The following is a 26,998-nucleotide window of genomic DNA, read 5'->3' as shown; positions in this document are numbered from 1 at the left end:
ACCTGTTGGACAGAATTACACAATATGAACAACACTTTTATATACACATCCCTCGAAATGGTACTTAATAATCGACTACAGACCAGTCAATTCATTGCACTGAACATATTACACAGACATATTACCCCCCCCCCCCCCGTGGTTATCCAACCACTCCACTATTTACAACCTAACACTACAAACAATGGATGTTACCTAATCTAATGTCAAAACATTAATTTATGTAATTGTCATACAAAATTACTACAAAGCCATAGGTATAAACTTAGTCCCAAAAACAACACATGTATGCTTCAATAACACAGCTTCAACTATGACATTCAAGCTCTATACAGCTTATATGGACATAACATAGTGTTATTGACATCAGTACAATACAACATAAAATATAACCATGACATAAGTAACTCATAAAGACGGTACCTAGCGCTCATCTAACCACAAAAACCTATAATACCACTGTTGCCCAACTTTATTTACACTATCTGACGAACATTAAACTCTTTACTCTCAAAACAAAACTGAAAATTACAGATCACCAGTGACGAACAATAATGCACAGACATTAATATAAACATATCACAGCATATCTCTGGACACCGTGCAAGATCACAGCGTCAACACTATGCAGTACAAGGCACATAGAAACAAGTTGGAGCAAATATATGCAATTAGAGTATTAGAGTAAAACTCCAAATTACAATGTCATTACCGTAAATCAGTATTATCATACACAGTATGTGTAATAAAGCAGTAGATTATCAAACAATTGGCGTTAATCCTATTGGAGAAAACCTGTCATACCTCTTAATGTGTCACACTCAAAACTCACCTCAACATCCTTTCCTCACACAATTCCACACACACACAATCGACCTCTGCAACACACACAACCCCTCCCCCCCGGGGAAGGCCAGCCCGTTCATGCCCCTGACCGCTTATAAAGTCCATAAATCCCTCAAAAGAAAGTCCCTATAGCCCTCCGAGAAATCCCTCTCCCTCCTCCTACCATATATTTCCCTGTTGCGACACTGTTCTATAAAAGGATGCTGCTATGGCCATCCTACGTTCCTCCTCCCCTTTGTCTCTCATTGCCCATGATATAAACACGAAATCAACCACTAAGTAAGCCACTGCCCTTTGAACCTTTACCCCTACCCCACCTACATCTAAACTGAGCGCTCTCAAAACCGACAACCCTTCCCCCCCCACATACCGGATTACTTTCCCTAACCATTCCCACACAACCCCTAGGCTTTCGCAAAAAAAAAAAAAACCTGATTCATCTAGCCCACAAACCTGACACTCCCCACCCTCCCTTATTCGCCTATTTCGTAATACAACCCCAGACGGCAATATTCCGTGAAGAAACCTATACATTACCTCCCTCACGCGCGGCCGGATGCGCAACCCCTTTTAATCGACCCCAAATGTCTTCCCATGCGTACATCGGGTACACTCCTTCCGGTGCCACTGCCACCCTAGGCCATAACTTCCTCTCCATGGACCCTACCCGCATGTTTCTCGGATCTCTGACCATCATCAATAGACGCAACAACTCCTCACCATCTCTCAAATCCTGTCCCTTCCACCATCTCCGAATATCTCCCTGCAGCATCCCCAACCCTCCACTCCCCACCCCCCGAACCCTTAGAAACCCATGTTTCACATATACACACTTCAACCTTCTTTCCAAGTGAATTAACCCCAGCCCTCCCAAGGCCACCGGAAGTGTTACCACCTCCATTTTCAACCAATCGCATCCCGAACCCCAGATAAAACGGAAAACTCTGCTCAACAATCCCCATACACCAAAGGGTACAAAGCTGCCACATGCCATATTTTGCTGTACAAAAGCACATTGACCACAATGACCCTCTGGTGTAGCGTAAGATGTGTCGGCCGCAATCCTGACAATCTTCCCAATACTCTATCTACCACACCCTTTGAATTAACCTCCCTCGCCATCTGAGCATTACCCATATACACAACTCCACAAATTTTCACCCGGTCCACGACACACCACCTCACCCCCCCCACCCTCCCACCCATCCCATTCACCCAATCTCATGAGCTTTGATTTATGCACATTCACGGCCATACTTGTTGCCATCCCAAAAACATCTATAACTCTCTCCAGACCCTCCAATCCCTCCCTCCCACTCACTAGGACAGTTGTGTCATCAACATAACCTATGATACTGGGACTCCCACCTCGTATGTCCTCCCTTCCCCCCTCCTGTATGCACCTTTCCACTGCCCTATAAAACGGATTCTGTAAACATGCAAATAATATTTGACAATGGGCATCCCTGCCTCAATCCCCTGCCCATTTGCACATGCAACCCCACCTGCCCATTAATCTGTACACACATCTCGGCTCCCTGATATAAAGTACGTGCCCAATTTACAATGTCCTCCCCGAACCCCTGCCGCTCCATGATTCTCCACAGAGCCTCCCTCTCGACACTGTCATATGCCGTTCTCCAATCCAACGCCAATACCCCTCGTTCCCCCTCTCGCGAACCCTCAATAAACCTTCTAATAACCCCATGCCCCTCATACATTGATCTCCCCGGAATCCCATATTGACCCCTCACTATTACCTTTCCAATGACTTTCTTTATACGATTTCCCAAAATTTTTGCAAAAAGTTTGTAGTCTGCACACATGAGTGATATCATCCGGTAATCTCTCACTGTGCACTGACTTTCACCCTTTGGCACCAAAACTACTAGCACTGTCGCCTGCAAAGGTCCAAACGCACCCCTCTCTTTTATGATATTAAATAATTGCACCAAAAAGTCTTTTAATACTTCCTAATGCTGTATGTAAAACTCCGCAGGCAGCCCATCTATCCCTGGTGCCTTACCCCTGCTCATACTCATTAAAGCCGTCCACACCTCTTCCTCCACAATAGGCCCCATGTAACTGTTCCCTGTCATCCCTGTCCAGCACACACTGCACCCATCCCCCTGTCTCTCTTAAAGCCCCCTCCCTCACACCCACACTCCTCATATATGCATTAAGCCAAGCATCAACACACCCTCCCATACCCCCTGTTGTTACCAAATCTTGTCCCTCCCTATACCCCTCGATGTCCTCAAGAACCCTCAAACCCACCATCTCCATTGCAACGCACTGGCACCCCTGCCCTTGCAGGACACACGCTGATGGTCTATCACCCCACATGACCTCCTCCAACCCCACTAAAACCCTTGACACATCAAACCTCTCGTTTTGCACTTCCATTAGGCGTTCCTTCACTCCCTCTATGTCAGCCACTGGGGCTCCCATCCCCCCCTTCCTCTCTCATAATACTCCCTTAACTGCCCCTCAAGATACCTAATAAGCCCATAAGCCAACTGATTCTCGTGCCATCCTTGTCATACATAGAACTCTCGAATCCTCGTCTTCGCCGTCACATCCCACCATCTCAACACATCCCCTCCCATAAGTCTTTCCACCATTGTGCAAATAGGACCCTTCCCTCAACATCTTGAAGCAACAGAACATTCAATTTCCAATAACTCTTATACCTGTTCGGCCAACCCTCCCATCCCAAATCCACCAAAACACCTCTATGATCAGAAAAAAAACAATCCAAAACCCTTACACTCCACACCACTGCTTTCCTTGTCACGTATATCCTGTCCAGCCGTGCAGCATACCCCTGCCTCACAAAGGTGTGCTGCACCTCCCACGCCGCCCCCCCCTCCACATCCACCAACCCCACCCCGGTTAACAGGTCCCTCAGAACGCCAGAACAATATCCTGCTCCCCTAGGTTCCACATCCCTGCTGCGTATGACGCAATTTCAGTCCCCTTCCACCACAGCTAATGCTGGAAGCGACCTTAAGTGATACACCAACACTTCACATACGAACTCATTCTTCACTCGACTGTCCCCCTCCGCCGGACCATAAACACACACAAAAGACATCTTATCCCTTCCTCACGTCCCATCCACTCTTATAACCCTCCCTTCCCCCCAATCCTCACAATGATGTACAGTAAACGGGCTAGCCTCCCTCACCAAAATAGCCACTCCTCCTTTCAATCTCGTTGAGTGTGCCACATATACAGTATACCCCTCAATCATCAACATACAACCCAGCTTGTGGTTGTGCTCTTGCAGAAACACTACATCTACACCATACCTAATGAGAAGCTCATGAAACCATACACGCTTCCTATAATTTCTCAGACCATTAATATTTATAAAGAGACTTGAATTTGTCAATGGAGGTTTTCCTTTACGTAATGCAGCACCTTTATCCCCCTTCCTCTTTATATGCCCTTGATCTTCAATCACCATTCTGTGGTTGAAGATCAAGGGCATATAAATGCCCCTTGCCCCTGGACCCCCCAGGTCCATGCTCAACCACATCAGCCCAAACCTTTTTGCCCGAACGCTGTGCCGGAGTGAGCACATCGTCCACATCCAAGGGCACCGCTGCTCTCTTCCGTGACACTCGAGTGTTTCTCCCCGCCTCCACCTGGATGCCATCCTCGTGCACTTCAGCCACCACAGTGCCAATTTGCAACCCAGCCTCAACCTGGGTCTCTGACATGCCTCCCCCCCCTCTCACCACCTGGAACCCCAGCAGTATCCAGCCCACCCACAAGCCCCTCAACTGTGACCTCTCCTGGGGTCCCTAACAGGTCGTGGAGGACTGAATCAATGGTAGCCTCCACGGCCCTGTCCTCACCAAGCGACACCACATCTCTGGTCTCCGGTGCCTGCCCGGCAGCGCATGACTCTCTCGGAGGAGTTACACACTCTTCCTCCCTCAACACTCCAAGCCTTGTTCAAGGAAATTGACTCAGGTCGTGCCAAATTCAACGTCGCAAGGTCCTCTGATGCCTCCTTGTGCTGCTCATCCGCCTGTGTAACCAGTCGTTTAACACACTGCGCAGCAATGTGATCATAGGCACCGCATAAGCGACAGGTACGTCGTTGCCCCGAGTAAGTCACCATTACTTGAGTCCTGAAGTCTTCTAGGAAAACATAGGAAGGAATGGGATGCCTCATTGTCATTTTCAAGGAAAAACTTCCTTCAGGCATCCCAGCATATGATCCTTCCTTCCACTTCCCCAATGTCGCCATATGAACAGTCCCAAACTTCTCGAAGACGACACGTAGGGCTGCCTCATCAGCCTCAAAGGGTACATTCCTGATCTTCACCCACGTATAATGGTGGGACACATCATGTAGCCTAACCGTCACAGCAGGATTCACTGGTACACAAAGATCTTGGAATCTGGCGACTATGTCCTCGTATACACTTGCATTGCGAAATTTCACAAAAATTCTATATGCCCCGTTCAAGGCTACACCATACAGCTCTTCGTTGGCAATGCCGCATGTGTCCCTGATGATGGCGGGTAATAAAACTTGAGCTGAGTGGGCATACACAGCCCCACGCACCACTTCTATGCCGACAGTGTTTACCCTTCTTCTTGCCTGCTGCGCCATTTTGTGAAAACCAAGTTGTCACCGGCTGACAGCAGAGGGCAGGCTCAGCTCACGTCCGCTCGTCCCAGAGGTTGAGCGACGAATGTCTTGTGATAAATTATTACTACCAGTTAGGCCAGAAATTTCTTCCTGATCAGTTGCTTTTACAAGAGCTTTAAGGAAGGGATTACTAGTGATCCTCTGACCTACGGGACTTACAATAAGAAAGTTTCACAGACAGCAGAGACAGCAGAGACAGCACAGACAGCACAGACAGCACAGACAGGCATCCACTACAACTGTCTGAGAGTTTACTTTAATCCCTATTTCAGGTATTAAAGTATTCTTGACTGGTAGTGCACAGGTGACATGCAGCCTTAATGACGTCGCTCCCACCACTGAGTTACGACACTCTTGCGTCATGGTAAAGTGCCCATGTACGTATTAAGGTTGTTTACCAGGTAATGAAACTAGACACACTCAGACTATCAATAATATTACTGAATAGGAGTAGAAGAGGTAAATTATAAACCCAGACCGTGAACGTGTCAATGTTCTATTAAACATTCTTGAAGGACGACCTTGAAGGACGACTTTGAAGGATGACCTTGAAGGATGACCTTGAAGGACGACCTCGAAGGACGACCTTGAAGGACGACCTTGAAAAATTACTTTTTTTTTTTCTTCCTCCAATTTTTTTTTTCTTCTAGTTCGCCAAGCCCATGATGACACTCTTCAGGTCACTTGTTCTATCTAGGCTGGAATATTGCAGCACACTAACAGCACCTTTCAAGGCAGGTGAAATTGCTGACCTAGAAAATGTGCAGAGAACCTTCACGGCGCACATAACGGAGATAAAACACCTCAATTACTGGGAGAGCTTGAGGTTCCTAAACCTGTATTCCCTGGAACGCAGGCGGGAGAGATACATGATAATATACACCTGGAAAATCCTAGAGGGACTAGTACCGAACTTGCACACGAAAATCACTCACAACGAAAGCAAAAGACTTGACAGACGATGCAACATCCCCCCAGTGAAAAGCAGGGGTGTCACTAGCACGTTAAGAGACAAAACAATAAGTGTCAGGGGCCCGAGACTGTTCAACTGCCTCCCAGCATATATAAGGGGGATTACCAATAGACCCCTGGCAGTCTTCAAGCTGGCACTGGGCAAGCGCCTAAAGTCGGTACCTGACCAGCCGGGCTGTGGCTCGTACGTTGGATTGCGTGCAGCCAGCAGTAACAGCCTGGTTGATCAGACTCTGATCCACCAGGAGGCCTGGTCACAGACCGGGCCGCGGGGACATTGACCCCCGGAACTCTCTCCAGGTAAATAACTGGTGAATGTCTCATAACTGACATGTTCACGTTCCCTCGGACCAAAGTTGTTGAGCCCGTTTCTATTATCCTGGAACGACTCAGTGGTGTAACTGCAAATATTCGCAGACGGTATCAAAGTCGACGACGGTGGAGAGAGTGAAGTTCAGAGGTGCAGAAGCAGACTTAATCATTTTATAAGTAAAATAGTGAGAAGTTTTTTACTCCCGTTAAATCACGTTCGATAAATTTCAGTTTACCTCTTCAGTAGTTAATGACTGATGCATCTAAGGACACCAGTGTACTTCCCATTAAATTACGTTCGCTTGCAGCCACATTTGTTGATGTAGTAAAACATTTAGAAATCTAAACAAAGTTCACGCTCATGTTGACTGATATAAGTACCAATTTGCCAATTTTACTGAGTAAATATTGATATTCATGTTTTATTGTGGGATCTCCTGTTGTGTCTGTTATGACGTCGATAGTAATCCAGACGTGGGTTAACTCGGTCTCTGATTCCCCTTCAACCCTAAACAGAATTCATTGTACCCAAACTGTGCAGTAGTTAAGCTGATACAACCCAACTATCTTAGTTAATAATACTACTACATAGTCTAGAAGACATACACATGAGTACAAGTACGCTCTGTTTGAAGCTGGAGGTGAATCAAAGGCTCGCGTAACCCACGTCTGGATTTCTCAACCGACGCCATAACAAACACAGCAATAGATCCCACAACGGAAAGTATAAATGATATAATATAAACTCAGGATGACGCATAGGACTGAAGTTACTTGTTAATCCTATGATAAAGAATTATATTAACTGCTGTCACCTCTCGATACTGAAAATCTTCTGTCACAGAGTGTACTCACCTATTTGTACTCACCTGTTTGTGGTTGCAGGGGTCGAGTCATAGCTCCTGGCCCCGCCTCTTCGCTGATTGCTACTAGGTCCTCTCTCTCCCTGCCCATATGAGCTTTATCATACCTCGCCTTAAAACTATGTATGGTTCCCGCCTCCACTACTTCACTTTCTAGGCTATTCCACGGCTTGACTACTCTATGACTAAAGAAAAACTTCCTAACATCCCTTTGATTCATCTGAGTCTTCAACTTCCAATTGTGACCTCTTGTGTCTGTGTCCCATCTCTGGAACATCCCGTCTTTGTCCACCTTGTCTATTCCGCGCAGTATTTTATATGTTGTTATCATGTCTCCCTTGACCCTCCTGTCCTCCAGTGTCGTCAGGCAGATTTCCCTCAACCTTTCTTCGTAGGACAATCCCCTTAGCTCTGGGACTAGTCTTGTTGCAAACTTTTGCATTTTCTCTAATTTCTTGACGTGCTTGGCTAGGTGTGGATTCCAAACTGGTGCTGCATACTCCAGTATGGGCCTGACGTAAATGGTATACAGAGTCTTGAACGATTCCTTACTGAGGTATCGCAACGCTATCCGTAGGTTTGCCAGGCGCCCGTATGCTGCAGCAGTTATCTGATTGATGTGCGCCTCAGGAGATATGCTCGGTGTTATACGCACCCCCAGATCTTTTTCCTTGAGTGAGGTTTGCAGTCTTTGGCCATCTAAACTATATTGTGTCTGCAGTCTTCCTTGCCCTTCCCCAATCTTCATGACTTTGCATTTGGCAGGGTTAAACTCAAGGAGCCAGTTGCTGGACCAGGCTTGTAGCCTGTCCAGGTCTCTTTGTAGTCCTGCCTGATCCTCATCCGATTTGATTCTTCTCATTAACTTCACATCATCTGCAAACAAGGACACTTCTGAGTTTATCCCTTCCGTTATGTCGTTCACATATACCAAGAACAGCACAGGTCCTAGGACTGACCCCTGTGGAACCCCGCTTATCACAGGCGCCCACTCTGACACCTCGTCACGTACCATGACTCGTTGTTGCCTCCCTGTCAGGTATTCTCTGATCCATTGCAGTGCCTTTACTGTTATGTGTGCCTGAACCTCTAGCTTTTGCAGTAACCTCTTGTGAGAAACTGTGTCGAAGGCCTTCTTGCAGTCCAAAAAAATGCAGTCGATCCACCCCTCTCTCTCTTGTCTTACTTCTGTCACCTTGTCATAAAACTCTAGTAGGTTTGTGACACAGGATTTTCCTTCCCTGAAACCGTGCTGGTTGTCAATTATACACTTGTTTCTTTCCAGGTGCTCCACCACTCTCCTCCTGATGATCTTCTCCATGACCTTGCATACTATACACGTTAGTGATACAGGTCTGTAGTTTAGTGCCTCATGTCTGTCTCCCTTTTTAAAAATTGGGACTACATTTGCCATCTTCCATACCTCAGGGAGTTGCCCAGTTTCAAATGATGTGTTGAAGATCTTTGTTAATGGCACAAAAAGTATCTCTGCTCCCTCTTTAAGGACCCATGGAGAGATGTTGTCTGGTCCCACCGCCTTTGAGGTGTCAAGTTCGCATAGCAGCTTCTTCACCTCCTCCTTGGTTATATGTACCTCATCCAGCACTTGCTGGTGTACCCCCCTGTTCTGATTTCCTTGAGTCCTACTGGTTTCCACTGTAAATACTTCTTTAAATCCCATGTTGAGCTCCTGACATACCTCTCGGTCGTTTCTTGTGAACTCCCCATCACCCTTCCTCAGTCTGATTACCTGGTCCTTGACTGTTGTTTTCCTCCTGATGTGGCTGTACAACAGCTTCGGGTCAGACTTGACTTTCGATACTATGTCATTTTCATATTGTCCCTGAGCCTCCCTTCTTATCTGTGCATATTCGTTTCTGGCTCTTCGGCTAATCTCTTTATTTTCCTGAGTTCTCTGTCTTCTGTACCTTTTCCATTCTCTAGTACACCTAGTTTTTGCCTCCCTACACCTTTGGGTGAACCAAGGACTCGTTCTGTTTTTCCCATTATTTCTGTTTCCCTTGGGAACAAACCTCTCCTCTGCCTCCTTGCATTTTGTTGTGACATAGTCCATCATTTCTTGTACTGGTTTTCCTCTCAGTTCCCTCTCCCACTGAATGTCTTGCAGGAAGTTCCTCATGCCTGAGTAGTTCTCCTATTCCTGCTACTCTCTCCACTTGGAGCTCAACTATGTAGTCGAAGCACAGAACCACATGATCACTAGCTCCCAGGGGCCTTTCATACATGATATCCTCGATCTCCGAACTACTCAAGGTGAATACTAGGTCCAGTCTTGCTGGTTCATCCTCTCCTCTCTCTCTGGTAGTGTCTCTAACATGTTGATGCATGAGGTTTTTCCAGTACCACATCCATCATCTTGGCTCTCCATGTTTCGGGACCCCCATGGGGCTCCAGGTTTTCCTAGTCAATCTCCTTGTGATTGAAATCACCCATAACTAGTAACTTTGCTTCCCCCATGTGTGCTCTCCTGGCCACCTCGGCTAGTGTGTCGACCATTGCTCTGTTGCTCTCATCGTATTCTTCTCTTGGCGTCCTGCAGTTCTGTGGTGGGTTGTACATTACTGCAATTATCACCTTATGTCCCTCAGACTGGATTGTTCCTACTAAGTAGTCCCTTTCGCCCGTGCCATCCATTCCTTCCATTTTCTCAAAACCCCACTGGTTTTTAATGAGCAGTGCAACTCCTCCTCCCCCTCTCCTCCCTCTGTCTTTCCTGAGGATTTGATATCCGGATGGAAAGATTGAATCTGTTATTATTCTGGTGAGTTTTGTTTCTGTGAGTGCTATTATGTCTGGGGATGTCTCCTTGATTCTTTCATGCCACTCCTCATACTTATTTGTTATTCCATCTGCATTTGTATACCACACCTTAAACTTCTTTTCTAAGACTGCGGTCTGGGGGCATTGGATGTGGCATGGGTGTTTTGGTTTAGAGTGTTTGGTTGCACTGGGGTTGACCTGGTTGGGGGGCTTCTACAGGAAGTTGTGAGGGAGGCTGTATTTGATCTTCTTCCTGGGTCTGGGATCTCCTGTCTGTCTTCTCCATCCCCTCTCTTTCCTCCTTTCGCCTTTGTCTCATCTCGTTGTCTTGCCAGTGCTGTGTCACAGAGTCATCTCGTTGTCTTGCCAGTGCTGTGTCACAGAGTCATCTCGTTGTCTTGTCAGTGCTGTGTCACAGAGTCATCTCGTTGTCTTGTCAGTGCTGTGTCACAGATCTCGTCAGTGCTCGTTCATCTCGTTGTCTTGTCAGTGCTGTGTCACAGAGTCATCTCGTTGTCTTGCCAGTGCTGTGTCACAGTGTCATCTCGTTGTCTTGTCAGTGCTGTGTCACAGTGTCATCTCGTTGTCTTGTCAGTGCTGTGTCACAGAGTCATCTCGTTGTCTTGCCAGTGCTGTGTCACAGAGTCATCTCGTTGTCTTGCCAGTGCTGTGTCACAGTGTCATCTCGTTGTCTTGTCAGTGCTGTGTCACAGAGTGTCATTTCGTTGTCTTGTCAGTGCTGTGACACAGTGTCATCTCGTTGTCTTGCCAGTGCTGTGTCACAGAGTGTCATTTCGTTGTCTTGCCAGTGCTGTGTCACAGTGTCATCTCGTTGTCTTGCCAGTGCTGTGTCACAGTGTCATCTCGTTGTCTTGCCAGTGCTGTGTCACAGTGTCATCTCGTTGTCTTGTCAGTGCTGTGTCACAGAGTGTCATTTCGTTGTCTTGTCAGTGCTGTGACACAGTGTATCGTCGTGTTATTCACCCGCCACTATCATAATCTGTCTCTGCCCTCACTCAGTCACAATACAAAAATCAACAAATACAAAATATATGAAAATAAGAAAAATTCCTCCTGGAAGTTCCTTCTCGAATTATTTATAAGTGACGCAAAAATTCATGCAGGTTTGACAATTATTTTCGCGCGCGCGCGTGTGTGTGTGTGTGTGTGTGTGTACTCACCTAATTGTACTCACCTAATTGTGGTTGCAGGGGTCGAGACTCAGCTCCTGGCCCCGCCTCTTCACTGATCGCTACTGGATCCTCTCTCTCTCTGCTTCCTGAGCTTTGTCATACCTCTTCTTAAAACTATGTATGGTTCCTGCCTCCACTACTTCACTTGCTAGGCTATTCCACTTGCTGACAACTCTATGACTGAAGAAATACTTCCTAACGTCCCTGTGACTCGTCTGAGTCTTCAGCTTCCAGTTGTGACCCCTTGTCCCTGTGTCCCCTCTCTGGAACATCCTATCTCTGTCCACCTTGTCTATTCCCCGCAGTATCTTGTATGTCGTTATCATGTCTCCCCTGACCCTTCTGTCCTCCAGTGTCGTCAGTCCGATTTCCCTTAACCTTTCCTCGTACGACATTTCCTTGAGCTCTGGGACTAGCCTTGTTGCAAACCTTTGTACTTTCTCTAACTTCTTGACGTGCTTGACCAGGTGTGGGTTCCAGACTGGTGCTGTATACTCCAGTATGGGCCTAACATACACAGTGTACAGTGTCTTGAACGATTCCTTATTAAGGTATCGGAACGCTATTCTCAGGTTTGCCAGGCGCCCGTATGCTGCAGCGGTTATTTGGTTGATGTGTCCCTCCGGTGATGTGCTCGGTGTTATGGTGACCCCAAGGTCTTTCTCCCTCAGTGAGGTCTGTAGTCTTTGTCCACCTAGCCTATACTCTGTCTGCGGTCTTCTTTGCCCCTCCCCAATCTTCATGACTTTGCATTTGGCTGGATTGAATTCGAGAAGCCAGTTACTGGACCACATGTCCATCCTCTCCAGGTCTCTTTGCAGTCCTGCCTCATCCTCGTCCGTTTTAATTCTTCTCATCAACTTCACGTCATCTGCAAACAGGGACACTTCAGAGTCTATTCCTTCCATCATGTCGTTCACATATATCAAAAATAGCACTGGTCCTAGAACTGACCCCTGTGGGACCCCGCTCGTAACAGGCGCCCACTGTGATACCTCTTCACGTACCATGACTCGTTGCTGCCTCCCTGTCAGGTATTCCCTTATCCATTGCAGTGCCCTTCCTTTTACGTGTGCCTGATCCTCCAGCTTCTGCACTAATCTCTTGTGGGGAACTGTGTCAAAGGCCTTCCTGCAGTCTAGGAAAACGCAATCTACCCAACCCTCTCTCTCGTGTCTTACTTCTGTTACCTTGTCATAAAACTCCAGGAGGTTTGTGATACAAGATTTGCCTTCCATGAACCCATGCTGGTTTTTATTTATAATCTTGTTCCTTTCCAGGTGTTCGACCACTCTCCTCCTGATAATCTTCTCCATGACTTTGCACACAATACATGTCAGAGACACAGGTCTGTAGTTTAGTGCCTCGTTTCTGTTTCCTTTCTTAAATATGGGGACTACATTAGCTGTCTTCCATTTCTCAGGTAGTTGCCCAGTTTCAAGGGATGTGTTGAAGATTGTGGTTAGAGGCACACACAGCATCTCTGCTCCTTCTCTAAGGACCCATGGGGAGATGTTGTCCGGTCCCATCGCCTTTGAGGTGTCAAGGTCACTTAAGAGCTTCTTCACCTCCTCCTCAGTTGTTCGTATGTCATCCAACACTTGTTGGTATATTCCCTCTTGATGTTCCCTTCTGTGCTGTCTTCCCACAGCCCTTCCTGTCTCTACTGTAAAAACTTCCTTAAATCTCCTGTTCAGCTCCTCACATACCTCCTGTTCATTTCTTGTGAGTTCTCCACCTTCTGTCCTTAATCTGATCACCTCGTCTTTGACTGTTGTCTTCCTCCTGATGTGGCTATACAACAGTTTCGGGTCAGTCTTGATTCTCGATGCTATGTCATTTTCATACTGTCGCTGGGCCTCCCTCCTTACCTGTGCGTACTCGTTCCTGGCTCTGCGACTGATCTCCCTATTTTCGTGTGTTCTCTGCCTTCTGTACTTTTTCCATTCTCTATTGCACTTTGTGTGTGTGTGTGTGTGTGTGTGTGTGTGTGTGTGTGTGTGTGTGTGTGTGTGTGTGTGTGTGTGTGTGTGTGTGTGTGTGTGTCTGTGTGTGTGTGTGTGTGTGTGTGTGTGTGTGTGTGTGTGTGTGTGTGTGTGTGTGTGAATATACTAGAAAAGTCTACGAATGATACAAAGTTTTTCAGATTGCGTCTATAAATGAAAATTCCCCAGTTATAAATAAGATTACAATCTTAAATACTATAGTTTGTGCTCTTAATACAGGAAGATATAATCATTTTCATTATAGCAACCCTTACATTGCCTTCCGTTGTGGCTTTGATAACAGTTATTCAGTTTGACATAACAATCACGCACATTATGACTGCCTCAACATCTGATACATCTGCCAAGTTCTTCCAGCCTTTCCACCATAACATCCCATGAATCATAAACATTACAATCCTGCCAATTGATATGTGCCTATGCAAACCTTTTTATGGGTAGAATTTTGAGGATTATCAACATTGGGATAATTTTTCCATTTGTGAGACCTGACAGACACATAACAGTCATCATGCGTTACATTTTTAGAATTATCTGGCTGGCTGGTCTGTAATTGAACAATTAATTCCTGTAGGCCCAGTCTTATTTCCTCCAGAGAAAAATAACCTTTGTGGTATATATTAGACAAACATTCTACATTCCTGTAGCTTAATTTATTCTGTAAGACAGTACTTAATATCCTCTCTGGTTCACCCAAATCAAACCTGTTACTCAGAGACTTAAAGAGTACTTTCCAATTTGACGCTAAATTGTTGCAAATTCTGGTAATTGTGTTCTGGAGTTCTTAAATTAATCACAGTATTTACTAGGCTTAACTTACTTTGCTCGCTGTTACCACAGGTCATCTCGAACACGTCAACTGCCTCCAGGTAACTACACTCAATATTTTGAAACCCTTAAATCAGGACATAACCATCGCTGCTGACCTGCCCTTTGAGATAAAATAATTTTGTGACATCTGTTAAGTCATTCCTCACATGTACAGCAGCCTTAAATGCTGACCAGAATTCCTGCCAGTTGTCTCCTGGACTAAATGTTAGTAGACATAACTCTGGGAGTTTGGACTTACATTACTAGATTGCTCAACGGCAGTATTTACACATTTTAATTTATTTAATACCTCACTTTTACATGACAATATTTGTTCTTCCAGTTCATAATATTGATTAATTAATAATTCACTTTTATCATCACGTGCACAGTTCACCAGAAGATCATCTTCACATTCTGTATAATATTACAATTTATATGACAAATACCTATTCTCTAACGATTCCAAATATAATTATAAATTAACCTTATTCACAATTTCTTCTGCCATCAATTCCAGACATTTATTATAAGCTCTGGTTACATTACATTTTTTGCCTTTAATGAGGCCTTTATAGCCTTAGTTCCCATGGACTTACCATCTGCATTAATTACATTACCTTCATCCGTGGTTCTTTTATTATGTATTAGACTCAATTAATGAACACTGGTTATACAAATTATACAATGAGACACTCGTATAATTATTACAATATGTACCAAATATCCTAGCTAAATATTTCTTGGCTTACCTAATTAAATATAATTATAATTATTATTATTATTATTATTATTATTATTATTATTATTATTATTATTATTATTATTATTATTATTATTATTATTATTATTATCATCATCATCATCATCATCATAAAAAAGACAGTTATCATTCCTAGCCCTAACTAGGCTTAGCAAATTAACAATTACGTATAGCAATTACAATCCTAGCCTCACTGGGCTTATCAAATAATTTATATAAGACGCAAATTCATTAATATTACAAATGTATAAGAAATACAACTCCAGCCTCACTGGGCATGTAAATACAATTAACTGTGGCAACTATAATCCACCACACAAACACCATTAATTAATTAAGTAATGGCAATTACTTTCAATCCATTACTTTCAATCAAATCATTAAATTAAATTAAATTTTCACTTATTACATATCCGAGTTTAATAGGACCAAATGCTTACTTGTGGATTATTATTATTATTATTATTATTATTATTATTATTATTATTATTATTATTATTATTATTATTATTATTATTATTATTATTATTATTATTATTATTATTATTATTATGCGAGTAAATCAGTAAATCACCTGCAGGAGGTTTTCAGGACATTACCTGAATTATTGCCTGCAAGTAATTTGAGTGAGGTAAGTAGGACTTAAGTCACAGTAGGTCACCAAACTGTCACTCCCTCGAACCCACTCCCTACCACTCTCACAAAAAGCAAGACCTGAAATTAAATCAATAATTACAATACTAAAACCAGCTACTTTGTTAAATTAAAATTGTGGACTGTATAGGATTAGGCTTGCTGGGTACACAATATATAATTGGTATTAGCACTTACCATTTATTAACTGTAGATGGATCACACCACAACACCTGCCTAATGCCAAAACCCTACTCGGGTCAGCTAAAAATTTAAATACAAGGAATAATGGCGCACTTCCCTGTGAGTGATGTTCCGCCATTCACATGTAATTCTTGAGGTCTCACAAATTTCCTGTCCCAATTGTTCAGCAGGGGACATTAACACAGGTTCCTGTTACAAATGCAGGCCGAAACTCACCAATCTGACTAGGAAGGCACCGGATGATTAGCAGAATTTCCCACGACAACCAGTGATTACAGTTTACTAATGGCAGCTCCTGTCCACGTCACTCTCTGCCTTTTCCACACACCTTCACTTAAACTTTCTCGAAGGGTCCAAATAGCATCTCATTTTATTACACAATTATTGTATTATTCAAATTTACACATGCTGAATTTTGATAAATCCTGAATTTTCCACAAATCTCTTCTGTAACTTGTTAATTTTCCGAGTCGGACCGAAATGTCGACATAAACATCTCTGATTTCATTTTGCAGGTTATTAGTGTAAGTTGTTACACTGTCTTGTGGTGTAAGTTGTTACACTGTCTTGTGGTGTAAGTTGTTACACTGTCTTGTAGTGTTAGTTGTTACACTGTCTTGTGGTGTAAGTTGTTACACTGTCTTGTGGTGTAAGTTGTTACACTGTCTTGTGGTGTAAGTTGTTACACTGTCTTGTGGTGTAAGTTGTTACACTGTCTTGTGGTGTAAGTTGTTACACTGTCTTGTAGTGTTAGTTGTTACACTGTCTTGTGGTGTAAGTTGTTACACTGTCTTGTGGTGTAAGTTGTTACACTGTCTTGTGGTGTAAGTTGTTACACTGTCTTGTGGTGCAAGTTGTTACACTGTCTTGTGGTGTAAGTTGTTACACTGTCTCGTGGTGTAAGTTGTTACACTGTCTTGTGGTGTAAGTTGTTACACTGTCTTGTGGTGTAAGTTGTTACACTGTCTTGTGGTGTAAGTTGTTACACTGTCTTGTAGTGTAAGTTGTTACACTGTCTTGTGGTGTAAGTTGTTACACTGTCTTGTGGTGTAAGTTGTTACACTGTCTTGTGGTGTAAGTTGTTACACTGTCTTGTGGTGTAAGTTGTTACACTGTCTTGTGGTGTAAGTTGTTACACTGTCTTGTGGTGTAAGTTGTTACACTGTCTTGTGGTGTAAGTTGTTACACTGTCTTGTGGTGTAAGTTGTTACACTGTCTTGTAGTGTAAGTTGTTACACTGTCTTGTGGTGTAAGTTGTTACACTGTCTTGTAGTGTAAGTTGTTACACTGTCTTGTAGTGTAAGTTGTTACACTGTCTTGTAGTGTAAGTTGTTACACTGTCTTGTAGTGTAAGTTGTTACACTGTCTTGTGGTGTAAGTTGTTACACTGTCTTGTGGTGTAAGTTGTTACACTGTCTTGTGGTGTAAGTTGTTACACTGTCTTGTGGTGTAACTTGTTACACTGTCTTGTAGTGTAAGTTGTTGCACAGTCTTGTAGTGTAAGTTGTTACACTGTCTTGTAGTGTAAGTTGTTACACTGTCTTGTAGTGTAAGTTGTTACACTGTTTTGTGGTGAAAGTTGTTGCACTGTCTTGTGGTGTAAGTTGTTACACTGTCTTGTGGTGTAAGTCGTTACACTGTCCTGTGGTGTAAGTTGTTACACTGTCTTGTAGTGTAAGTTGTTACACTGTCTTGTGGTGTATGTTGTTACACTGTCTTGTGGTGTAAGTTGTTACACTGTCTTGTGGTGTAAGTTGTTACACTGTCTTGTAGTGTAAGTTGTTACACTGTCTTGTAATGTAAGTTGTTACACTGTCTTGTAGTGTAAGTTGTTACACTGTCTTGTAGTGTAAGTTGTTACACTGTCTTGTAGTGTAAGTTGTTACACTGTCTTGTGGTGTAAGTTGTTACACTGTCTTGTGGTGTAAGTTGTTACACTGTCTTGTGGTGTAAGTTGTTACACTGTCTTGTGGTGTAAGTTGTTACACTGTCTTGTGGTGTAAGTTGTTACACTGTCTTGTGGTGTAAGTTGTTACACTGTCTTGTGGTGTAAGTTGTTACACTGTCTTGTGGTGTAAGTTGTTACACTGTCTTGTGGTGTAAGTTGTTACACAGTCTTGTGGTGTAAGTTGTTACACAGTCTTGTGGTGTAAGTTGTTACACAGTCTTGTAGTGTAAGTTGTTACACTGTCTTGTAGTGTAAGTTGTTACACTGTCTTGTGGTGTAAGTTGTTACACTGTCTTGTGGTTTAAGTTGTTATATTTTCTTGTAGTGTAAGTTGTTACACTGTCTTGTGGTTTAAGTTGTTATATTTTCTTGTAGTGTAAGTTGTTACACTGTCTGGTGGTGTAAGTTGTTACACTGTCTTGTGGTGTAAGTTGTTACACTGTCTTGTGGTGTAAGTTGTTACACTGTCCTGTAGTGTAAGTTGTTACACTTTCTTGTAGTGTAAGTTGTTACACTGTCTTGTGGTGTAAGTTGTTACACTGTCTTGTGGTGTAAGTTGTTACACTGTCTTGTGGGGTAAGTTGTTACACTGTCTTGTAGTGTAAGTTGTTACACTTTCTTGTAGTGTAAGTTGTTACACTGTCTTGTGGTGTAAGTTGTTACACTTTCTTGTAGTGTAAGTTGTTACACTGTCTTGTGGTGTAAGTTGTTACACTGTCTTGTGGTGTAAGTTGTTACACTTTCTTGTAGTGTAAGTTGTTACACTGTCTTGTGGTGTAAGTTGTTACACTGTCTTGTGGTGTAAGTTGTTACACTGTCTTGTGTTGTAAGTTGTTACACTGTCTTGTGGTGTAAGTTGTTACACTTTCTTATAGTGTAAGTTGTTACATTTTCTTTTAGTGTAAGTAGTTACACTGTCTTGTGGTGTAAGTTGTTACACTGTCTTGTGGTGTAAGTTGTTACACTGTATTGTGGTGTAAGTTGTTACACTGTCTTGTGGTTTAAGTTGTTATATTTTCTTGTAGTGTAAGTTGTTACACTGTCTGGTGGTGTAAGTTGTTACACTGTCTTGTGGTGTAAGTTGTTACACTGTCTTGTGGTGTAAGTTGTTACACTGTTTTGTGGTGTAAGTTGTTACACTGTCTTGTGGTGTAAGTTGTTACACTGTCTTGTGGTGTAAGTTGTGACTCTGTCTTGTGGTGTAAGTTGTTACACTGTCTTGTGGTGTAACTTGTTACACTTTCTTGTAGTGTAAGTTGTTACACTGTCTGGTAGTGTAAGTTGTTACACTGTCATGTGGTGTAAGTTGTTACACTGTCTTGTGGTGCAAGTTGTTACACTTTCTTGTAGTGTAAGTTGTTACACTGTCTGGTGGTATAAGTTGTTACACTGTCTTGTGGTGTAAGTTGTTACACTGTCTTGTGGTGTAAGTTGTTAAACATTCTTGTAGTGTAAGTTGTTAAACTGTCTGGTCGTGTAAGTTGTTACACTGTCTTGTGGTGTAAGTTGTTACACTTTCTTGTAGTGTAAGTTATTACACTGTCTTGTAGTGTAAGTTGTTACACTGTCTTGTGGTGTAAGTTGTTAAACTGTCTTGAAGTGTAAGTTGTTACACTGTCTTGTGGTGTAAGTTGTTACACTGTCTTGTAGTGTAAGTTGTTACACTGTCTTGTAGTGTAAGTTGTTACACTGTCTTGTGGTGTAAGTTGTTACACTGTCTTGTGGTGTAAGTTGTTACACTGTCTTGTGGTTTAAGTTGTTATATTTTCTTGTAGTGTAAGTTGTTACACTGTCTAGTGGTGTAAGTTGTTACACTGTCTTGTGGTGTAAGTCGTTACACTGTCTTGTGGTGTAAGTTGTTACACTGTTTTGTTGTGTAAGTTGTTACACTGTCTTGTGGTGTAAGTTGTTACACTGTCTTGTGGTGTAAGTTGTGACACTGTCTTGTGGTGTAAGTTGTTACACTGTCTTGTGGTGTAAGTTGTTACACTGTCTTGTAGTGTAAGTTGTTACACTGTCTTGTGGTGTAAGTTGTTACACTGTCTTGTGGTGTAAGTTGCTACACTGTCTTGTAGTGTAAGTTGTTACACTGTCTTGTAGTGTAAGTTGTTACACTGTCTTGTGGTGTAAGTTGTTACTCTGTCTTGTGGTGTAAGTTGTTACACTGTCTTGTGGTGTAAGTTGTTACACTCTCTTGTAGTGTAAGTTGTTACACTGTCTTGTAGTGTAAGTTGTTACACTGTCTTGTGGTGTAAGTTGTTACACTGTCTTGTGGTGTAAGTTGTTACACTGTCTTGTGGTGTAAGTTGTTACACTGTCTTGTGGTGTAAGTTGGTACACTGTCTTGAGGTGTAAGTTGTTACACTGTCTTGTGGTGTAAGTTGTTACACTGTCTTGTGGTGTAAGTTGTTACACTGTCTTGTGGTATAAGTTGTTACACTGTCTTGTGGTGTAAGTTGTTACACTGTCTTGTGGTGTAAGTTGTTACACAGTCTTGTAGTGTAAGTTGTTACACTGTCTGGTAGTGTAAGTTGTTACACTGTCTTGTGGTGTAAGTTGTTACACTGTCTTGTGGTGTAAGTTGTTACACTGTCTTGTGGTGTAAGTTGTTACACTGTCTTGTGGTGTAAGTTGTTACACTGTCTTGTGGTGTAAGTTGTTACACTGTCTTGTGGTGTAAGTTGTTACACTGTCTTGTGTTGTAAGTTGTTACACTGTCTTGTAGTGTAAGTTCTTACACTGTATTGTGGTGTAAGTTGTTACACTGTCTTGTAGTGTAAGTTGTTACAATGTCTTGTAGTGTAAGTTGTTAAACTGTCTTGTAGTGTAAGTTGTTACACGCTCTTGTAGTGTAAGTTGTTACACTGTCTTGTGGTGTAAGTTGTTACACTGTCTTGTGGTGTAAGTTGTTACACTGTCTTGTGGTGTAAGTCGTTACACTGTCTTGTGGTGTAAGTTGTTACACTGTTTTGTGGTGTAAGTTGTTACACTGTCTTGTTTTTTAAGTTGTTACACTGTCATGTTGTGTAAGATGTTACACTGTCTTACGTGTAAGTTGTTACACTGTCTTGTAGTGTAAGTTGTTACACTGTCTTGTAGTGTAAGTTGTTACACTGTCTTGTGGTGTAAGTAGTTACACTGTCTTGTAGTGTAAGTTGTTACACTGTCTTGTAGTGTAAGTTGTTACACTGTCTTGTAGTGTAAGTTGTTACACTGTCTTGTAGTGTAAGTTGTTACACTGTCTTGTGGTGTAAGTTGTTACACTGTCTTGTGGTGTAAGTTGTTACACTGTCTTGTGGTGTAAGTTGTTACACTGTCTTGTGGTGTAAGTTGTTACACTGTCTTGTAGTGTAAGTTGTTACACTGTCTTGTGGTGTAAGTTGTTACACTGTCTTGTGGTGTAAGTTGTTACACTGTCTTGTGGTGTAAGTTGTTACACTGTCTTGTAGTGTAAGTTGTTACACTGTCTTGTAGTGTAAGTTGTTACACTGTCTTGTAGTGTAAGTTGTTACACTGTCTTGTAGTGTAAGTTGTTACACTGTCTTGTAGTGTAAGTTGTTACACTGTCTTGAGCTGTAAGTTGTTACACTGTCTTGTGGTGTAAGTTGTTACACTGTCTTGTGGTGTAAGTTGTTACACTGTCTTGTGGTGTAAGTTGTTACACTGTCTTGTGGTGTAAGTTGTTACACTGTCTTGTGGTGTAAGTTGTTACACTGTCTTGTGGTGTAAGTTGTTACACTGTCTTGTGGTGTAAGTTGTTACACTGTCTTGTGGTGTAAGTTGTTACACTGTCTTGTGGTGTAAGTTGTTACACTGTCTTGTAGTGTAAGTTGTTACACTGTCTTGTGGTGTAAGTTGTTACACAGTCTTGTAGTGTAAGTTGTTACACTGTCTTGTGGTGTTAGTTGTTACACTGTCTTGTGGTGTAAGTTGTTACACTGTCTTGTGGTGTAAGTTGTTACACTGTCTTGTGGTGTAAGTTGTTACTCTGTCTTGTGGTGTAAGTTGTTACACAGTCTTGTGGTGTAAGTTGTTACACAGTCTTGTGGTGTAAGTTGTTACACAGTCTTGTAGTGTAAGTTGTTACACTGTCTGGTAGTGTAAGTTGTTACACTGTCTTGTGGTTTAAGTTGTTATATTTTCTTGTAGTGTAGGTTGTTACGCTTTCTTGTGGTGTAAGTTGTTACACTGTCTTGTGGTGTAAGTTGTTACACTGTCTTGTAGTGTAAGTTGTTACACTTTCTTGTAGTGTAAGTTGTTACACTTTCTTGTAGTGTAAGTTGTTACACTGTCTTGTGGTGTAAGTTGTTACACTGTCTAGTGGTGTAAGTTGTTACACTGTCTTGTAGTGTAAGTTGTTACACTGTCTTGTGGTGTAAGTTGTTACACAGTCTTGTAGTGTAAGTTGTTACACTGTCTTGTGGTGTAAGTTGTTACACTGTCTTGTGGTGTAAGTTGTAACACTGTCTTGTGGTGTAAGTTGTTACACTGTCTTCTGGTGTAAGTTGTTACACTGTCTTGTGGTGTAAGTTGTTACACAGTCTTGTGGTGTAAGTTGTTACACAGTCTTGTGGTGTAAGTTGTTACACAGTCTTGTAGTGTAAGTTGTTACACTGTCTGGTAGTGTAAGTTGTTACACTGTCTTGTGGTGTAAGTTGTTACACTGTCTTGTGGTTTAAGTTGTTATATTTTCTTGTAGTGTAAGTTGTTACACTTTCTTGTGGTGTAAGTTGTTACACTGTCTTGTAGTGTAAGTTGTTACACTTTCTTGTAGTGTAAGTTGTTACACTGTCTTGTGGTGTAAGTTGTTACACTGTCTTGTAGTGTAAGTTGTTACACTTTCTTGTAGTGTAAGTTGTTACACTGTCTTGTGGTGTAAGTTGTTACACTGTCTTGTGGTGTAAGTTGTTACACTGTCTTGTGGTGTAAGTTGTTACACTGTCTTGTAGTGTAAGTTGTTACACTTTCTTGTAGTGTAAGTTGTTACACTGTCTTGTGGTGTAAGTTGTTACACTTCCTTGTAGTGTAAGTTGTTACACTGTCTTGTGGTGTAAGTTGTTACTCTGTCTTGTGGTGTAAGTTGTTACACTTTCTTGTAGTGTAAGTTGTTACACTGTCTTGTGGTGTAAGCTGTTACACTGTCTTGTGGTGTAAGTTGTTACACTGTCTTGTGTTGTAAGTTGTTACACTGTCTTGTGGTGTAAGTTGTTACACTTTCTTATAGTGTAAGTTGTTACATTTTCTTGTAGTGTAAGTAGTTACACTGTCTTGTGGTGTAAGTTGTTACACTGTCTTGTGGTGTAAGTTGTTACACTGTCTTGTGGTGAAAGTTGTTACACTGTCTTGTGGTTTAAGTTGTTATATTTTCTTGTAGTGTAAGTTGTTACACTGTCTGGTGGTGTAAGTTGTTACACTGTCTTGTGGTGTAAGTTGTTACACTGTCTTGTGGTGTAAGTTGTTACACTGTTTTGTGGTGTAAGTTGTTACACTGTCTTGTGGTGTAAGTTGTTACACTGTCTTATGGTGTAAGTTTTGACTCTGTCTTGTGGTGTAAGTTGTTACACTGTCTTGTGGTGTAAGTTGTTACACTGTCTTGTGGTGTAAGTTGTTACACTTTCTTGTAGTGTAAGTTGTTACACTGTCTGGTAGTGTAAGTTGTTACACTGTCATGTGGTGTAAGTTGTTACACTGTCTTGTAGTGCAAGTTGTTACACTTTCTTGTAGTGTAAGTTGTTACACTGTCTGGTGGTATAAGTTGTTACACTGTCTTGTGGTGTAAGTTGTTACACTGTCTTGTGGTGTAAGTTGTTAAACTTTCTTGTAGTGTAAGTTGTTAAACTGTCTTGTCGTGTAAGTTGTTACACAGTCTTGTGGTGTAAGTTGTTACACTTTCTTGTAGTGTAAGTTATTACACTGTCTTGTAGTGTAAGTTGTTACACTGTCTTGTGGTGTAAGTTGTTAAACTGTCTTGAAGTGTAAGTTGTTACACTGTCTTGTGGTGTAAGTTGTTACACTGTCTTGTAGTGTAAGTTGTTACACTGTCTTGTAGTGTAAGTTGTTACACTGTCTTGTGGTGTAAGTTGTTACACTGTCTTGTGGTGTAAGTTGTTACACTGTCTTGTAGTGTAAGTTGTTACACTGTCTTGTAGTGTAAGTTATTACACTGTCTTGTAGTTTAAGTTGTTACACTGTCTTGTGGTGTAAGTTGTTACACTGTCATGAAGTGTAGGCTGTTACACTGTCTTGTGGTGTAAGTTATTACACTGTCTTGTGGTGTAAGATGTCACACTGTTTTGTAGTGTAAGTTGCTACACTGCCTTGTAGTGTAAGTTGTTACACTGTCTTGTGGTGTAAGTTGTTACACTGTCTTGCATTGTAAGTTGTTACACTGTCTTGTGGTGCAAGTTGTTACACTGTCTCGTAGTGTAAGTTGTTACACTGCCTTGTAGTGTAAGTTGTTACACTGTCTTGTAGTGTAAGTTGTTACACTGTCTTGTAGTGTAAGTTGTTACACTGTCTTGTGGTGTAAGTTTTTACACTGTGTAGTTGTGAAAGCTGTTACACTGTCTGGTAGTGTAAGTTGTTACACTGTCTTGTGGTGAAAGTTGTTACACTGTCTAGAAGTGTAAGTTGTTACACTGTCTTGTGGTGCAAGTTGTTACACTGTCTTGTAGTGTAAGTTGTTACACTGGCTTGTAGTATAAGTTGTTACACTGTCTTGTAGTGTAAGTTGTTACACTGTCTTGTAGTGTAAGTTGTTACACTGTCTTGTGGTGTAAGTTTTTACACTGTGTAGTTGTGAAAGCTGTTACACTGTCTGGTAGTGTAAGTTGTTACACTGTCTTGTGGTGAAAGTTGTTACACTGTCTAGAAGTGTAAGTTGTTACACTGCCTAGTGGTGTAAGTTCTTACACTGTCTTGTGGTGTAAGTTGCTACACTGTCTTGTCGTGTAAGTTGCTAAACTGTCATGTAGTGTAAGTTGCTACACTGTCTTGTGGTGTAAGTTGTTACACTGTCTTGTGGTGTAAGTTGTTACACTGTCTTGTAGTGTAAGTTGTTACACTGTCTTGTAGTGTAAGTTGTTACACTGCCTTGTAGTGTAAGATGTTACACTGTCTTGTGGTGTAAGTTGTTACACTGTCTTGCATTGTAAGTTGTTACACTGTCTTGTAGTGTAAGTTGTTACACTCTCTTATAGTGTAAGTTGTTACACTGTCTCGTAGCGTAAGTTGTTACACTGTTTTGTAGTGTAAGTTGTTACACTGTCTTGTAGTGTAAGTTGTTACACTGTCTTGTAGTGTAAGTTGTTACACTGCCTCGTAGTGTAAGTTGTTACACTGTCTTGTAGTGTAACTTGTTACACTGTCTTGTAGTGTAAGTTGTTACACTGTCTTGTAGTGTAAGTTGTTACACTGTCTTGTAGTGTAAGTTGTTACACTGTCTTGCAGTGTAAGTTGTTACACTGCCTTGTAGTGTAAGTTGTTACACTGTCTTGTAGTGTAAGTTGTTACACTGTCTTGTAGTGTAAGTTGTTACACTGTCTTCTAGTGTAAGTTGTTACACTGCCTTGTAGCGTAAGCTGTTACACTGTCTTGTAGTGTAAGTTGTTACACTGTCTTGTAGTGTAAGTTGTTACACTGTCTTGTAGCGTAAGCTGTTACACTGTCTTGTAGTGTAAGTTGTTACACTGTCTTATAGTGTAAGTTGTTACACTGTCTTGTAGTGTAAGTTGTTACACTGTCTTGTAGTGTAAGTTGTTACACTGTCTTGTAGTGTAAGTTGTTACACTGTCTTGTAGTGTAAGTTGTTGCACTGTCTTCTAGTGTAAGTTGTTACACTGCCTTGTAGCGTAAGCTGTTTCACTGTCTTGTAGTGTAAGTTGTTACACTGTCTTGTAGTGTAAGTTGTTACACTGTCTTGTAGCGTAAGTTGTTACATTGTCTTGTAGTGTAAGTTGTTACACTGTCTTATAGTGTAAGTTGTTACACTGTCTTGTAGTGTAAGTTGATACACTGTCTTGTAGTGTAAGTTGTTACACTGTCTTGTAGTGTAAGTTGTTACATTGTCTTGAAGTGTAAGTAGTTACACTGTCTTGTAGTGTAAGTTGTTACACTGTTTTGTGGTGTAAGATGCTACACTGTCTTGTGGAGTAAGTTGTTACACTGTCTTGTGGTGTAAGTTGTTACACTGTCTTGTGGTGTAAGTTGTTACACTGTCTTGTAGTGTAAGTTGTTACACTGTCTTGTAGTGTAAGTTGTTACACTGTCTTGTAGTGTAAGTTGTTACACTGTCTTGTAGAGTAAGTTGTTACACTGTCTTGTGGTGTAAGTTTTTACACTGTCTTGTGGTTTAAGTTGTTACACTGTCTTGTGGTGTAAGTCGTTACACTGTCTTGTGGTGTAAGTTGTTACACTCTCTTGTAGTGTAAGTTGTTACACTGTCTTGTGGTATAAGTTGTTACACTGTCTTGTGGTGTAAGTTGTTACACTGTCTTGTGGTGTAAGTTGTTACACTGTCTTGTAGTGTAAGTTGTTACACTGTCTTGTAGTGTAAGTTGTTACACTGTCTTGTAGTGTAAGTTGTTACACTGTCTTGTAGTGTAAGTTGTTACACTGTCTTGTAGTGTAAGTTGTTACACTGTCTTGTGGTGTAAGTTGTTACACTGTCTTGTGGTGTAAGTTGTTACACTGTCTTGTGGTGTAAGTTGTTACACTGTCTTGTGGTGTAAGTTGTTACACTGTCTTGTGGTGTAAGTTGTTGCACTGTCTTGTGGTGTAAGTTGTTACACTGTCTTGTGGTGTAAGTTGTTACACTGTCTTGTGGTGTAAGTTGTTACACTGTCTTGTGGTGTAAGTTGTTACACTGTCTTGTGATGTAAGTTGTTACACTGTCTAGTGGTGTAAGTTGTTACACTGTCTTGTAGTGTAAGTTGTTACACTGTCTTGTGGTGTAAGTTGTTACACAGTCTTGTAGTGTAAGTTGTTACACTGTCTT

The 26,998-nt window shown here is 41.9% G+C and overlaps 1 protein-coding gene across 2 annotated transcripts in view; it reads left to right on the top strand.

Annotated features, from left to right (window-relative positions):
- LOC128693596 (uncharacterized protein C05D11.1-like) overlaps positions 1-26,998 on the top strand; it is a gene marked incomplete at its 3' end in the record, with an annotated part of 686,932 nt that overhangs the window by 21,823 nt on the left and 638,111 nt on the right.

The sequence above is a fragment of the Cherax quadricarinatus genome, chromosome 2 (genome assembly GCF_038502225.1).
Source record: "Cherax quadricarinatus isolate ZL_2023a chromosome 2, ASM3850222v1, whole genome shotgun sequence".
In the NCBI taxonomy this organism is placed as follows: Eukaryota; Metazoa; Arthropoda; class Malacostraca; order Decapoda; family Parastacidae; genus Cherax; species Cherax quadricarinatus.
The sequence above is the reverse complement of the archived record's forward strand: the minus strand, read 5'-3'. Positions and strand labels throughout refer to the sequence as shown.